The sequence below is a fragment of the Ovis canadensis genome, chromosome 24 (genome assembly GCF_042477335.2).
Source record: "Ovis canadensis isolate MfBH-ARS-UI-01 breed Bighorn chromosome 24, ARS-UI_OviCan_v2, whole genome shotgun sequence".
NCBI classification, from domain to species: Eukaryota; Metazoa; Chordata; class Mammalia; order Artiodactyla; family Bovidae; genus Ovis; species Ovis canadensis.
Window position 1 is genome coordinate 46,505,003 of NC_091268.1, and position 17,292 is coordinate 46,522,294.

The 17,292-nt window shown below is 44.7% G+C and overlaps 1 long non-coding RNA gene across 3 annotated transcripts in view; it reads left to right on the top strand.

Moving 5' to 3' along the window:
- LOC138428902 (uncharacterized) overlaps nucleotides 1–13,220 on the top strand; it is a 60,453-nt gene extending 47,233 nt beyond the window's left edge. For 2 of the 3 annotated variants that reach the window (XR_011252612.1, XR_011252611.1), the window contains exon 4: nucleotides 4,725–4,957. This is a non-coding gene — a long non-coding RNA (uncharacterized lncRNA). Of the gene's footprint in view, nucleotides 1–4,724; nucleotides 4,958–12,777 lie in introns of those variants that run through there. The other variant, XR_011252613.1, reaches the window with a different exon arrangement.
- Nucleotides 13,221–17,292: the final 4,072 nt, after the last annotated feature.

A 17,292-nucleotide genomic window follows, 5' to 3' on the forward strand; every position in this document is an offset into this window, starting at 1 on the left:
GAAGGTTTTGCTTAGCTATTAGAGAGATTTATTTTCTTCATTTCGAATTCTGTAGCCTCAAATTCCTAGAATAATGTTTTGCACATAAACATCTCGGGAAATGTTTGTTGAGTGAATGAATGCATGATTAAGTTCACTTCCGTCTCTGTGTAGCTTGAATGGTTAACTTAAGAGGAGTAGGTTCTATTTAACATACTTAGTTGATTTTAATTGGATGGCTGAAAAACCAGTTTTCTAGCCCACCTCCTAGGACCCAGGGGTCTATCAATATTGTACTGACCAGGGTGACCTTTGTGTCAAGATGGAGTGCAGGACAGTTTCATGGCTCCATTCCACATAGACTCCAAGGAAGACAACTTTTTGCTCCACTGCTAAATTTTGATTCAACTTTCCCTCTCCTGAGGCTCTCTTAAGAAATCACTTTAAGGCTGCCATCTGCTTTATCATTTCTTCTCAACCCCAATATTCTTTTTCTCATGTTAGCAGCATGGCCAGGGTCAGAGGAGACCCAGGTCACACCCAGTGGGAGGTCTTATAGCTGAGTACTTTCCTGGAAGTTCAATGTAAAAAGCCTGTGATCCAATCATTCCATTTCTAGAAATGTATCCTGAGGAAATAAAGAAGCAGTTAAAGATTTATATGCAAAGATATTCCTTATAGCATTGTATTATTAATAGAACGAGCTTCTCTGGTGGCCCAGATGGTAAAAGAATCTGTCTGCAACACAGGAGACCTGGGTTCAATCCCTGAGTTGGGAAGGTCCTCAAGAGGAGGAAATGGCAACCTTATCCAATATTCTTGCCTGGAGAATCTCATGGACAGAGGAGCCTGGCAGGCTATAGTCCACTGGATTGCAAAGAATCAGACACAACTGGGCGACACACACACACACACACACACACACACATTAATAACACAGTGCAAAGCAAACACAAAACTAGAAAGCATCCAACAATGACTGGCTGATACTCTACATTCATACAATGGAGTTTTATGCAACCATTAAAATCGTATTTTCAAAGGATGTTTACAGGCATGGTAAAGTGCTTTCTGTGCACATGGTTATTTTTGTTCCCTATTATCCTTTTCTTTTCCTTTGATTGTTATGCTGAGAGCCCTCCCATGTTCTACATGGCAGTAACACTCACATGCTAAAACCTATAAATTGAAAAACCTAATGTGCTCAGCCTCCCAAATCCCAAACTCTCAAGCATCTTTTTCTACAGACTTCTCTGTGCTCCCACTAAAAGGATACATAAAGGGAAACAATAAAGGAAGAATTATGTAATGACCAACTGGGGACTGTCTTGGGCTAAGTCTCCTTTTAGGAGCCCATGGCTGTGGCGGGAGGTGGGTTTAGAGTATGGATCTCATAAATTCTCACAGAGCAGGTGGAATTAAGCAGAACATTTAGCCTGTCTTTGGGGATTTGGGGCTAGGAGTAAGAGGCTCAGTTACTACTCTGTAAGTCTTCTACCACAAATAGTCAGTTAAACAGATAAAAAATAAAAAATCAGATTTAGCTAAAGACAGAAGGTCAGTTCAGTTCAGTTCAGTCGAGTCTGACTCTTTGCGACCCCATGGACTGCAGCACGCCAGGCCTCCCTGTCCATCACCAACTCCTGGAGTTTACCCAAGCTCATTTCCATTGTCACATGATGTGTTTCTCTCCTACTTATGTCTGCATTGGCACCAATGGCGACATGAGTCAACCACATGTCTGCCACTTTAAAATACATGGCGGCAGCCACCGCAGCAGTGGACAGTGTCAATGACACTGATTCCACCAGAACATTGACATTGGCATTGATGCCAAATTCATTGCGTGAAATCATCTCTGCCTTTCAGTCCATCAAGTTGGGAGGCAGAGACTATTCTTATTGGCTCCAGGAGTGGTCATGTGACACACTCCTGGCCAATCAGAGAATAGTATCATCCCGGACACAGAGAAGGGTTCAGAGCTAGGGGACCGCATCAGAGCCAATGATGTGATACTTCTGCTGAAACTTGCCATGACGCTACGAGGAGAATCCCAGAGTTGTGAACTGCCATTCTGCGAGCCTGAGGAAGAAGCCAGGCTGACGTGGAGACCACGCAGGAAAGCAGAGCAGAGGTGACAAGAGGTCAGGCCTCAGGGACGTGGCTTAAAGCTCCAGATTCTACCGTGTCTGACACATGCTTCGCCCTGAACTCTCATGTAGGTGAGCCCATAAATTCCCTTCTCTGCCTCAGGCACTTTGAGTTATATTTTCTGTCACAACCAAAAGATGACTAACTGATGGGCTGCCTATGAAAACTAGCTGATAAAAATAACAGGAAAAATTCATAAATTGCAAATTATGTATGTGTGTGAAAAGAAATGTACCACAATGTTAACAAGGATTATCTCTGAATTGTGGTATTATGAGGGTGTTTTTTAAAGATTTAACTTTCAATACTTTATGGAATATTTCAAGTTTTCCCCCCAACCCCCACATATTCATTTTAATAATAACAGAAAGCAAACAAAACCCTCCAGGCTTCCCTTCTTTGTCAGTGACACAGGCAGAAGGCCATGTGGCCTTTCTTACAATATCAACACTTTTCACAGCCACCCCTGACACTGTTTAGATGAAGACCAGTGAGCTAAAGTTGTAGGTTAACCTTGTGTTTAGTTAGGTAATTGGAAAGGCACTATAGCAATTGAGTAACTTAAAGACTAGAATTTATGTTTTTGATTCAGTGTCTTGGAACCCTATGGACTGTATCTCTCCAGGCTCTCTGTCCGTGGAATTTTTCCAGACAAGAATATTGGAGTGGGTAGCCATTCCCTTCTCTAGGGGATCTTCCTGACCCAGGGATCAAACCTGGGGCCCCTGCATTGCTGGCAGATTCTTTACCGTCTGAGCTACTAGGAAAACCCAGTAAAAAGGCTTAAAAGCAGTCAAAAGCCTGCCCAAAAGGCCCAGTGATGAGACGGACAGATTGACTGCTAATCCCAAGAGGGGAACAAGATGGCAGCTGCTGGAGTCTTTTCAGGGAGGCTGACGGGACATTGGTGGTATAAAGCTTCCTTGGGACGTGCTTCCCTGGTGGCTCAGTGGTAAAAAATTCACCTGCAGTGCGGGAGACACTGAGACTTAAGTTCAATCCCTGGGTCGGGAAAATCCCTTGGAGAAGGAAATCCAACACACCCCAGTATTCTTACTTGGGAAATCCCATAGACAGAGGAGCCCCGTGCGCCACAGTCCATGGGGTCACATAATAGTTGGATATGACTTAGTGACTAAACAACGACTGATGGGAGAAAATCAGAAGGATTTCCACTAAACCATCCTATGCATTCCAAAGGTCAAACGTGTCTTCGATGACTAGCTTTGCCAGCTAGCCTTCAGGAGGGGAGAGGGGAGGGGAAGAGAGGGAGGGGGCTGTGAGGAAGCCCCTTGGGAAGCTTGGCTACAAACACTACTTCCCCCATCACCTGTATCAACCATGGAGGGTTTCATGCTTCCTGGGAGGCCATGAAGTGAATGAACAGCCTGAGTTTTTAAAGGGACTGCAAAACTTGACAGCAGAGACTATGATAACATTTATAGGTCTCCACCAAAAAGAAGTTAAATAAATCTCCTGCCTGGGGACACAAAATAATCACTTGCCACCTTTCTGTGGTCGAGAGGGAATTGCCAGCTCTGGGGGCCCATCCGCTGCCAGCTACGCTCATGTCAGCTGAGGCCAAAGGGATGGGATGCGGTCCTCAGTTTCCCAGCACCTCTTTTGTCCTTTAGAACTAATTGCCCCTGGTGGACTCACCCATATTTTAAGCACATGTCTAGTGATAAGAATGCAGCAAGACTCTTAGGCTTACAGGAGTTACATGTCTGTGAATCTGCTGTCTCCCTATTTCCTCAAAGACATCCTGTCTTTCTATTCTTTGAAAAATTCTCCCTCTTTCCCCTGCTCCTACCCCGTTAATATATGTGTGGGTCTGATTTTGAATTTTCATAGCTGGCTCTTTTCATCCTGTCCTCCCAACCAGAGAAATATGGGTTGGCCAATTGTCCCCCCTAGCTTTCCAGATGGTGCTGGTGGTAAAGAACCCGCCTGCCAATGCAGGAGCTGTAAGAGATGCAGTTCCATCCCTGGGTTGGGATGATCTCCTGGAGAAGGAAATGGCACCCCACTCCAGTATTCTTGCCTGGAGAATCCCACGGACAGAAGAGCCTGGTGGACTATAGTCCATGGGGTCACAAAGAGTCAGACACGACTGAAGCGACTTAGCACACGTACCTCACAGGGGACCAGGGGATGTGAACTTCCCTAGCTTAGCAGCTCAGGGGGGCCTTGGCCCTTGACCCCCACTACTGTTGACTTTCCTCGGAACCCTGGGGTCTTGTGCTGCCCAAACATTAGTAACATGTGCTCTAAGTATTGCCTCTTTCTTTACAGGTTTTTCCCAAATTAAAATGTATGGTACATAGACAAGACTCAAAACCTTTTACTTCAAGCCCTGCTAGAAGGTCCCACTTGGGAAAAGGATTGGAGAATGACGTAATTAAAGGCTTTAGAGTTAGGTAGCCATGGTTTTGACTCCCATACAAAATTAGACAAGTAACCCCATCCACATAAGCCTCAGTTTTCTCATCTGTAAATGAGCACAATAATACTTGTGTCATAAGGTGGTTGTGGGCAGTAAATGGAATATTTAATCCCAGGCACATTGTAAGTCTGACTCTTTCCAAACCCAGGTGGCTCAAAAGTAAAGCATCTGCCTGCAAGAGACACAGGTTCGATCCCTGCGTCAGAACAATATCCTGGAGAAGTAAATGGCAACCCACTCCAGTCTTTGTGCCTGGGAAATCCCATGGACAGAAGAGCTTGGTGGGCTGCAGTCCACGGGTTTTCGAAAAGCCGGACATGACTGAAGTAATTGAACTTACTTGCGCATAGTAAAGGTTCAATAAAGGTTCTTTTCTTTCTCTGTTTTTCTCATTGTCTGGGTTTGTCTAGATTTTTCTAGGTTTTCTTAGTGTTTTATCAACTGGAGTATAATGATGACTTATCTGAGAGTGTTAGTTGCTCAGTTGTGTCTGACTCTTTTGTGACCCCATGGACTGTAGCCTGCCAGGCTCCTCTGTCCATGGGATTCCCCAGGCAAGAATACTACAGTGGGTTACCTTCTCGAGGGGATCTGCCTGACCCAGGGATCAAACCCAGGTCTCCTGCATTGCAGGTGGATTCTTTAGTCTGAGCCACCAAGAATCCAGTTCCTAAAAGCACAGCATATTGGTTATCCCCAGGAGGATGAAATGTCCATGTCAGAAGACCCTGCATTGAACCCGGGGTCAGCATTTCAAGACACAGCAAGTAGCCAAGAGGAGATGTCAGGAAGGCATCTAATTCTGTGTAACTCAAATCAACAATCCATGGAGGTCACCCCAGCCTTCCATGGTAGGGCCAGTCCTTTGCACAAAAGCACTGGCAGTTTCAGATGTGAACTTGGACACAATGAGAGACATTTCCCCTCCCTTCCAAGGTCCTGACAGGGGAAGGTTCGTAGTCATTGGAGACTTTGATGGACCGAGGTGAAGTCCTGACCGACTAAGTCCTATGTCCCCAGTATGATCTATATCAGCGGTCCCCAAAGTTTTTGGCAACAGGGACCAGTTTTGTGGAAGATGATTTTTCCTTGGACTGGAGGAGGGGGGATGGTTTCAGGATGATTCAAGTGCGTTACATTTATTGTGCACTTTATTTCTAATCTAATGTTGTTGCTGATCTGATGGGAGGTACTTGTCTGTACCCCGGAGGTTGGGTACCCCTGATCTATATCATATACCAGTGGTTCAGAATGAACTTACATTCTAAGTAAAACCAAGAGGGGAAGTCAATTTGGGAGCCAAAGGCAATACCCCTGAGATGCTGGTCCTTCAGAAAGGAGATAGAAGCAATCCGAGGGGCTTGGCTTCAGCAACTGTAGAACAGAAGGTGACATTTATGACTCTGGTTCACAGCCTAGGGGCCAGTGGATCCTGAAGGCTCTCCCTGTGCTTGGGCAAGGGAAGAGAGGGCTGAATGTCCAGAGGCATCTTTGGACACCCTGTTGGAGCTCCCAGCACTGCATCAGTCTCCACAGGCATCACCTGCCCATCCTCTTTATCTTCTGTACCCAGAGCCAACAGGAAAGGGCAGGTGCCCAGCAGAGAGCACGCACTGTGCTTGGAGCATAGAAGCCAATGCAATTACGTTAGATACAAATTGGTGTTTTGTTCAGTTCTTTTCTAACAGGCTCCTAGGGCTAGGATCCCTTTTAGATCAGTGTTGGCCTGTAATGGAGAGGAAAGAGCAGTCTCTGCCTTGTTTCCTTTATCAACACCACCCTACTCTGTGATTCTGCCCCATAAGCATGCATTCCTCCACTTGTTACAAAATCATCACTAAAACCCTTCTCTGAGGCAGGCCATATTGTAGGGTGGTACGTCCCCAACTCAAGGTCTGTGGACTTGGCAGCAAAAGAAACAACTCTGGAAACTGTTAAAAAAAAAAATACCAATGCTGTACTACTCAGCTATAAAAAAAAATGCCATGGTGCCATTTGTGGCAAACATGAATCAACCTAGAGATTATCACACTAAGTGAAGTAAGACAGAGAAGGGCAAATACTATATGATATCACTTACATGTGAAATCTAAAATATGATACAAATGAATTTATTTACAAAACAGAAACAGACTCCCAGACATAGAAAACAAACTTATGGTTACCAGAGGGGAAAGGGGAGGGACATATAAATTAGGAGTTTGGGATTAGCAAATACAAACTACTCTATATGGTCGCAAAGATCTTCCCTGGTGGTTCAGAGAGTAAAGAATCTGCCTGCAATGTGGGAGACCCAGGTTCAATGCTTGGGTTGGAAAGATGCCCTGGAGAAGAAAATGGCAATCCACTCCAGTATTCTTGCCTGGGAAATCCCATGGACAGAGAAGTCTTGTGGGCTCTATCCCATAGAGTTGCAAAGAGCTGGACACAACTGAGCGACTAACACTTTCACTTTCGTATGGTTGCAAAGAGTCGAACATGACTTAGTGACTGAACAACCATCACAAAATATATAAAACAGATAAACAAAAAGATACTCCTGTATGGCACAGGGAACTGTATTCAGTATAATTGAAAAAATAAAACCATAATGGAAAAGAATATGGAAAAGAAAAAAAAATATATATATATAACTGAATCACTTTGCTGTACACCAGAAACTAAAACAGCATTGTAAATCAACTATACTTCAGTAGAAAAAATTACCAATTCTGGGGATTTTCAATAGGTCTAGGTAAATTCCAAACAATCTGTCTTTTTCAAAAAGTTCTCATTTGGATGTCCATGTATTAGGGATACAAGAAGGAATGACCAGGACACTGAACTAACTAATTCATAGGAAAGCAGAGAGTTAAAATTTGAGGTAGGGGCTGTGATTAAAGCATTTACAATGTGCTATTGGGCTTCCCTGGTGGCTCAGAGGGTAAAGCATCTGCCTGCAATGCAGGAGGCCTGGGTTTGATCCCTGGGACAGGAAGATCCTCTGGAGAAGGAAATGGCAACCCACTCCAGTACTCTTGCCTGGAAAATCCCATGGACAAAGAAGCTTGGTAGACTACAGTCCATGGGATCTCAAAGAGTCGGACATGACTGAGCGACTTCATTTTCACTATTGGACCTCAGAAAAAGATTGCTAGTTGCCTTGTGAGAGCCATAAAAACTTCCCCAGAGGAGTGACATTTGAGCTGGGTATTGAATAGTAGGTGCAGATTTGCCACGTGCATAAGGGAGTTTTCACTTGTTGAAAGTGAAAGAAAACTAAGATCATGGCATCTGGTCCCATCAGTTCAGTTCAGTCGCTCAGTCGTGTCCGACTCTTTGTGACCCCATGAATTGCAGCACGCCAGGCCTCCATGTCCATCACCAACTCCTGGAGTTCGCTCAAACTCACGTCCATCGAGTCCATGATGCCATCCATCCAGCCATCTCATCCTCTGTCATCCCCTTCTCCTCCTGCCCCAATCCCTTCCAGCATCAGAGTATTTTCCAATGAGTCAACTCTTCACATGAGGTGGCCAAAGTATTGGAGTTTCAGCTTTAGCATCAGTCCTTCCAAAGAACACCCAGGACTGATCTCCTTTAGAATGGACTGGTTGGATCTCCTTGCAGTCCCAGGGACTCTCAAGAGTCCTCTCCAACACCACAGTTCAAAAGCTTGGTGCTCAGCTTTCTTCACCGTCCAACTCTCACATCCATACATGACCACTGGAAAAACCATAGTCTTGACTAGACAGACCTTTGTTGGCAAAGTTTGAATATGCTATCTAGGTTGGTCATAACTTTCCTTCCAAGGAGTAAGCGTCTTTTAATTTCATGGCTGCAGTCACCATCTGCAGTGATTTTGGAGCCTGTATGAAAAGGCAAAATGATAGGATACTGAAAGAGGAACTCCCCAGGTTGGTAGGTGCCCAATATGCTTCTGAAGATCAGTGGAGAAATAACTCCAGAAAGAATGAAGGGATGGAGCCAAAGCAAAAATAATACCTAGTTGTGGATGTGACTGGTGATAGAAGCAAGGTCTGATGCTGTAAAGAGCAATATTGCATAGGAACCTGGAATGTTAGGTCCATGATTCAAGGCAAATTGGAAGTGGTCAAACAGGAGATGGCAAGAGTGAACGTCGACATTCTAGGAATCAGTGAACTATAACGGACTGGAATGGGTGAATTTAACTCAGATGACCGTTATATCTACTACTGTCAGCAAGAATCCCTCAGAAGAAATGGAGTAGCCGTCATGGTCAACAAGAGAGTCCAAAATGCAGTACTTGGATGCAATCTCAAAAATGACAGAATGATCTCTGTTCATCTCCAAGGCAAACCATTCAGTATCACAGTTATCCAAGTCTATGCCCCAACCAGTAACGCTGAAGAAGCTGAAGTTGAACGGTTCTATGAAGACCTACAAGACCTTGTAGAACTAACACCCCAAAAAGATGTCCTTTTCATTATAGGGGACTGGAATGCAAAAGTAGGAAGTCAAAAAACACCTGGAGTAACAGGCAAATTTGGCCTTGGAATGTGGAATGAAGCAGGGCAAAGGCTAATAGACTTTTGCCATGAGAACACACTGGTCATAGCAAACACCCTCTTCCAACAACACAAGAGAAGACTCTACACATGGACATCACCAGATAGTCAACACCGAAATCAGATTGATTAAATTCTTTGCAGCCAAAGATGGAGAAGCTCTATACAGTCAGCAAAAACAAGACCGGGAGCTGACTGGCTCAGATCATGAATTCCTTATTGCCAAATTCAGACTTAAATTGAGGAAAGTAGGGAAAACCACTAGACCATTCAGGTATGAACTAAATCAAATCCCTTATGATTATACAGTGGAAGTGAGAAATAGATTTAAGGGACTAGATCTGATAGATAGAGTGCCTGATGAACTATGAATGGAGGTTCGTGACATTGTACAGGAGACAGGGATCAAGACCATCCCCATGGAAAAGAAATGAGAAAAAGCAAAATGGCTGTCTGAGGAGGCCTTACAAATAGCTGTGAAAAGAGAAGCGAAAAGCAAAGGAGAAATGGAAAGATATAAACATCTGAATGCAGAGCTCCAAAGAATAGCAAGAAGAGATAAGAAAGCCTTCCTCAGTGATCAATGCAAAGAAATAGAGGAAAACAAAAGAATGGGAAAGACTAGAGATCTCTTCAAGAAAATTAGAGATACCAAGGGAATATTTCATGCAAAGATGGGTTCGATAAAGGATAGAAATGGTATGGACCTAACAGAAGCAGAAGATATTAAGAAGAGGTGGCAAGAATACACAGAAGAGCTGTACAAAAAGGATCTTCATGACCTGGATGATCACGATGGTGTGATCACTCACTAGAGCCAGACATCCTGGAATGTGAAGTCAAGTGGGCCTTAGGAAGCATCACTACGAACAAAGCTAGTGGAGGTGATGGAATTCCAGTTGAGCTATTTCAAATCCTGAAAGATTATGCTGTGAAAGTGCTGCACTCAATATGCCAGCAAATTTGGAAAACTCAGCAGTGGCCACAGGACTGGAAAAGGTCAGTTTTCATTCCAATCTCAAAGAAAGGCAATGCCAAAGAATGCTCAAACTACCGCACAATTGCACTCATCTCACACACTAGTAAGGTAATGCTCAAAATTCTCCAAGCCAGGCTTCAGCAATACATGAACCGTGAACTTCCAGATGTTTAAGCTGGTTTTAGAAAAGGCAGAGGGCTCTCTCTCTCTCTCTTTTTCTCTCCCTCTCTCTCTCTCCCTCCCCCACACACTCCTCTACTCTCTTCTCTTCAAGTCTTTGGGTTGGCATGCCCTCAAGCTTCAAGGATGGATTCTCCTGCTATCTTCTAAATAAAATAGAGCTGTAACACTGATTTGCCTAAGAGCTATAACACAGTGTGTCCAAGACCTGAGAGCTGTGACGCGCCAAGGGCTTTAATGTCCGTCGCTCCAAATCTTTGTTGTGACGAGACAAAGAACCGAGGAACATACACTCGCGTGACATCTATGGTGCTGTGACTCAGATATAACCTGGCTGAAACAACCTCCATGTGGAAGAGGCCAGGCACGGCAGGAGCCCAACTCAGCGAAGCTCCCGCGGTAGAGGCAGAACGTGAAGAAAATCCAGCGCATGGGAAGGCCCATCGTGCTGGAAACCGGGACAGCGAAAAACAAACTCAGCAGAAAGCTCACGTGGCCCAGTTTCAGATCCCAGAAGACCTCTGGTTAAGAAACCTTGGATCCCTGGACAAAACCCCTAGAGGGATTGTCAGAAGATCCTCTGACCAATCCTGAGGAAATCTGGTACACTGATGGAAGCAGCTTTGTCTTGGATGGAAAAAGAAGAGCCGGGTATGCAGTAGTCTCCAATTTTGAGACCATAGAGGCTGAGCCTCTGCCACCAGGTACTTCAGCCCAATTAGCTGAGCTCATAGCCCTGACTTGAGCTTCAGAGCTGGGAAAAGGAAAAAGAATAGCCATTTACATTGACTCCAAGTATGCCTTTCTGGTGCTACATGCACATGCTGCTATTTGGAAAGAAAGGGGCCACTTGACCACCTGAGAGTCCCCAATCAAATATGGTGATCAGATTCTTTGACTCCTGGAGGCAGTCCATCTGCCCACTGAGGTTTCAGTCTCCCACTGTAAAGGACGCCAAAAAGGGAGCACAGAAGTGGCACGAGGGAACCAAGCAGCTGATCAGGCAGCTAGGAGAGCAGCATTACAGAACCATGACCTAATAGGGATTGCCACCTTAGTTCCACAGACTAATTTGCCAGAAACTTCTTTATATACTGAAGGTGAGACTCTTAAAGCTAAGAATGAGGGCTTTCAAGATCATATAGGATGGCTCCAAAAGGAGGGATTCCTTTTTCTGCCTAGGAACCTCCAATGGAAGTTGGTTAACTCCTTACATGCCACTACTCATTTAGGAGAAAAGGCCCTCCAAAGATTACTAGAAAGGTCCTTCAGAGGAACAGGCTTCCAAACAACTATAAGACAGGTGGTCTCCTCTTGTCCCACTTGCCAATTAAACAACCCCCAAGGAGCTCAAAGACCCCAGCTGGCCAAGCTCGTCCAACAACGTGGGGTCTACCCAGGAGAGGACTGGCAGATGGACTTCACCCAGATGCCAGTTTCTCAAGGGTATAAATACCTATTGGTCATGATAGATACATTCACAGGATGGATTGAAGGCTTTTCCACCCAGACTGAGAAGGCTGAGAAGGTGGTAAAAAAACTGCTCCATGAAATCATTCCAAGATTTGGTCTCCCCAGGTCATTACAAAGTGCCAATGGGACATCATTTACTTCTAAGGTCACCCAAAGGGTCTCAAAAGCATTGGGCATTACTTATTATCTCCATTACTTATTATCTCCATTGTGCCTGGAGGCCTCAATCTTTGGGAAAAGTAGAAAGGGCCAACCAATTCTTAAAATCAGCGATAAAAAAGATAACCCAGGAGACCTCCTTGGGGTGGAAGGAGGCTTTACTGATTGCCCCTAAGGAACAGCTTGGTCTTAGCCCTTATGAGATGCTATATGAGAGACCTTTTGTTTATGTCAATGACCTCTTCCTAGATCCAGAGGTTCAGACCCTCCAGTCTTATACCATGGCCACTGGGCAATTCCAATAGGATATACGCTTGTGAGATATGAACCAGGACCCAAAAGATTCTAAGGAGTCACCACTATATGCTCCAGGGACTCAAGTCCTAATTAAAGTCTGGAAAGATGGGGCCCCAAAGGCTCAACTCCAGCCCACATGGAAGGGCCCCTACCCTGTAATGCTTTCTACCCCCACAGCAGTCAAGGTACCAGGACATGACTCCCGGATTCACTACTCACGAGTCAAGCCATGGAAGAAGAAAGAAGAGGACACTCAATACACCTGTGAGCCCCTGGGAGATCTCAGATACCTATTCAGGACTGCAAATGAGCGCCATCCTAATGAACACCCCCAAAATCTGGTTTCTGGGGATAAGATTTCTCAGGATAGCTCTACACAGCCAACACAGCTTGACAGAGATTGTACTCCAAAACAGACAGGAGATAGATCTTCTGATCCCTGAACAAGGAGGGACTTGAGCCATCCTGCTGATGGGAATTTAAAATTGACTAATGCCCCTACTAGTCCTTGTTAGGCTATATTGATGATGCTTATGATTATTCCATATACTGTCAATTGTCTAACCTGTTTTGTCTCTGCCCAGGTCAACAAGCTACAACATGCAGTGCCAGTTCAACAAAGATATAAAACTACAGCCGACCATGAAAAATATCACACACCCTTAGATGGACACCGCTATAAGGACTCTGAGGCTTGAGACTAGCACGAGGGGGAGGCCCAATACCCCTCGCTGCCCCAGTTCAGCAGGAAGTAGCCAGAAAGACCTTGAAGCCCCTATTCCCAAAGAATTGGGCCTCCCATCTCTTGAGGGGGGAATGTTAGGTAGGTAGAACAGGGAAAAGGAGTCCAAAATGGCAGGGGCTAAAAAAACAAGGAAGGTCCGAGGACCAGAGTGAAGACTTCAGGTAGAACAAACGGCAGTCCTGGATAAGCCCAATTTGCATAGGGCAGGCCCAGGTGGAGGAAAAAACATACAAAAGGAGGAGCCAAAGTGCAAAAAAAAAAAAAAAAGAAAGAAAAAGAAAAGGCAGAGAACCAGAGATCAAATTGCCAACATCCGCTGGATCATCGAAAAAGCAAGAGAGTTCTGGTCCCATCACTTCATGGCAAATAGATGGAGAAACAGTGGAAACAGTGTCAGACTTTATTTTAGGGGGCTCCAAAATCACTGCAGATGGTGACTCCAGCCATGAAATGAAAATACACTTTCTCCTTGGAAGAAAAGCTATGACTGACTTAGCATATTAAAAAGCAGAGACATTACTTTGCCAACAAAGGTCCGTCTAGTCAAAGCTATGGTTCTTCCAGTAGTCATGTATGGATGTGAGAGTTGGACTACAAAGAAAGCTGAGTGCTGAAGGATTGATGCTTTTGAACTGTGATGTTGGAGAAGACTCTTGAGAGTCTCTTGGACTTCAGGGTGATCCAACCAGTCCATCCTATAGGAGATCAATCCTGGGTGTTCATTGGAAGGACTTGTGCTGAAGCTGAAACTCCAATACTTTGGTGGCCTGAAGCAAAGGACTGACTCATTGGAAAAGAACCTGTTGTTGGGAAAGATTGAAGGCAGGCGGAGAAGGGGACGACAGAGAATGAGATGGTTGGATGGCATCACCAATTCGATGGACATGAGTTTGAGCAAGCTTTGGGAGTTGGTGATGGACAGGGAAGCCTGGTGTGCTGCAGTCCATGGGGTTGCAAGGAGTTGGACATGACTGAGCAACTGAACTGAACTAAGGGAGTAAAAGGCATTTTGGGCAGAGGAAGTAGCCTGGGTGCCAGGGAGAGCTTGTTTGGCTGAGAAACTGTGAGTACTGTGGAGATATTTAAGTGGCTGGTGCATGGGTCCAGTCACTTAAATATATTGGGGTGGGGGAGTAGGTAGCTAGAGTTGAAGCTGGCCCTGTGCAGGCAAAGGGTGCATGCAAAGCGAGATGGGAGTTTGTATCTTCTTCCATGGGCCACCAGGCACCACTGTTGTGAGGGGCGTCAAGATCAGATTTATGCTTTAGGAAGACCACTCTGGCAGCCTATATGGAGGGGTGGAAAGAGATGAGGAAGAACAACCAAGTGTCTTATTTCACCTGGGTTGCTGAGGCTATTGGCCCTGAAGGCCACCCCAGTGGGAATGGCTGTGGGGGAGAGCATGTACAGGGATTTGTATCTCTGTGCTCATCCTAGGCACATGTCAGGTACTCACGTGTTCCTGACCAGGTGCTGCCCCTTCACCACCTCCACTGTGCATATGGCTGGGCATGACCTCCAAATGGGCCATGATTGCTAAATTAAGTAGCACAAACCACTGTCATCATTAATGCAAACACACAGGGCAGTTTTAGAAATCCTGGCAATGCTTCCTGGCAAGTGTAATGAAAAAATTAATTGAATAATCATCCCATGTAAATAGATTTCATGTGAGCTCTCCTTTTGGCGGGAGGGAAGGGGGAGACTCCTGTGATTTATGGCTTTGAGTGGTGTAATGAATTAGGCCAGGCACCCTGTGGTGAGCCTGAGTTTGCCTGGCCGATGTTACGAGGTGGTTAGATCATTTTGAACAGTGTGGCTCAGGTGACCCAATGCAGGCATGAGAGATGGGGGTCATTAAAATCTGCCACACGGTAGGAACTCGCTTTAAAAAGAGACTCAAAGGCTGGCTTTGCAGAGGAGCAGCATTTCTCTTTGGGCTACAAGGTGTTCTGTCACTTAGAGACAGTGGGTGCAGATCCAAGCCAAAATGATAATGATGGAAAATAAATTGAATGGCTCAAAGGGAGGGGTAGGCAAGAGGGAGGGAGAAGAGAGATGGGGAGCTACCTACATCTGTGGCTGAGGCTCCTCCAAAGGAAATGATGAACGGGTTAATATCAGGTGGGAAATATTGACTTATGTGCTCGGAACTCAAAAGCAGAATTTCTGAAGCTGCCCAGCCAGTGTGGGCAGAAGGAAAGAACAACTGGGAGCTGGAAGCTGACTTATTAATCCTGGTTTAAGACACTCGAGCATGCCCTTTAACTTCTGCTAAGCCTTAGTTTCCGCAAATGCAAAATGGGGATATTAATGTCTATTCCAACAGGTAATTTTGAGTATCAAATGCGATTATGTATTTGGAGGCTGTGTGTGCATGTATTTTCATGCATTTGTTCATAGGAAATAGGGAACTAAACTCGCAACTTACAGGAAACACAGTCTCATCTTTCTCCTGGAAGGTAACACAAAGGGCCTGAATAGAATGGCTGGAACCCAACCTGGACTATTCATTGGAGACCCTGCACCTGATGAATTCGGTATTAAATGCCCGAAGCTCTGGGAAATAAATGTCAAACCGAAGGGCAAGGTCATACATTTGAAGAGATGTTTCCATTATCAAGAAGCCTAGAGTGAGGAGGGCAGATTTTAGAGGATGACAGCAGGCTTTACCTGAGCCTTGGAGAACTGTGTTCTGAACCTTGGGTGGAGGAGACATATGCCTCGGCATTGGTGCTGTAGGAAGAGAAGCTGAGTCTTACAGCCTGGCAGCAGTCCAGGAGCTTGGGACCAAAGGACCTGCTCTGCAGGGACCAGGTCTGAGCATCTGACAACAGCTACATTTAGTCTAGAGAACTAAGTTCTCTCTATTGTCCTTCTCCTTGGTTAATTCCAAGCCTTTCTGAAAGTCCAGTAAGTACTGCAGTCTGGTATGGCCTCCACTGACTCTCACTGGCCACACGTGTGATTCTGTGAGCCCCAGCAGCCTGTGAGAAAGAGTGGTTAGCCATCTGCTGTGTTATTGGGCATGTCTCCTGAAGCCCTGTGGCTGATTATATTTTCCAAAGATGATCGCAATGATATCTCCCACCCCATACCTTCTGATCATGTGATCTTGACAACCTCCTTGTGGAGTGATGGCCTCCATGTCCCCCAGCTCTTGAACGTGGGTGGATCTTTGTGACTGCCTCAGCGGTAGAGCATGCCAAAAATGATGCCACATAATTTCTTGAAAATGTTACATGTTTCTGTCTTGTTCTCTTGGGACACTTGCTCTTGGAACCCAGCTATGTAGGCCACATAGGGAGGGAAAAGGTAGATTTAGATACAGACGTCCCGGCCAACACTCATCCAAGGTCCTGGTCAGCGTCCGTCACGGGACACGTGAGTGAGGCACCTTCAGATGGTTCTAGTCTCCAGCGATTGTCTGCCCCCTGCCTGCCAGCTGTCTCTGTAAGGGTCCTTCTCAAATTTCAGGCCCACAGAGCTATGAGCTTAACAAAATGGCTGTTCTGTATCACTAAGTTTTAGGTTGGTTTGTTATATAGAGATAAATCATCCTTCTTGCTTACTTTCCACTTGAGGCTCAAAGAAAACTTGAACTCAGAAACAACATTTTAATTACCAGGACAGTCAATATAATAAAGCATAGAAGACAAACTAGAGATGAAATGGATTGGTGGTCAGAGTTAGAGGGAGGAACATGATGGGAAAGTAAAAGGAATATTCATCTTCTCCAAGATTTATTGCTTCAAAGAAGGAGTTAATAACTCTATATGGAAAGTCTTTAAAAAAACATGTAACAAGCTAGTTTTATTTGAAATAAGACTCTGTTTTTACTAGGAACCAGAATTCAACTTAGCTATAAAACAGAACTTACCACATTAATTTACTGAGCCCAGGCAGAACTAGTTCTAGGTATCATTTTTATTTTTAGTGAACCGCAAACCAGAATTGTTTAAAGAAATTATAAATAAAAGCCTTCTATTCAAATTAAAACCAAAGCTATATATCTTAGAAAACAATTTTTTGCTGTGTTAAAAATTATTGTGCTTTGAAAATACCATGCTATTCTCTAAAATGAACCTGAAAAAAAAACCCTTCATAAATAAATAAATATATCATTGTTCAAAGTCCCTTAGGGTACACACTAATTCATTTAACATTGATTGAATAAAATTGTGAGAAATACATTATTGATATGAATTGAGGAGGGGCATGCTGCTTCACACACCAGTTTCCAACAAGCCCCAAGTGCTTTGTGGATTGAAAGAGCTGTACAAAATACTTGTTATATGTCACATGATATATGGGAAAGATCCAGGGTTTTAGAGTCTTATAGACCTGGGTTATT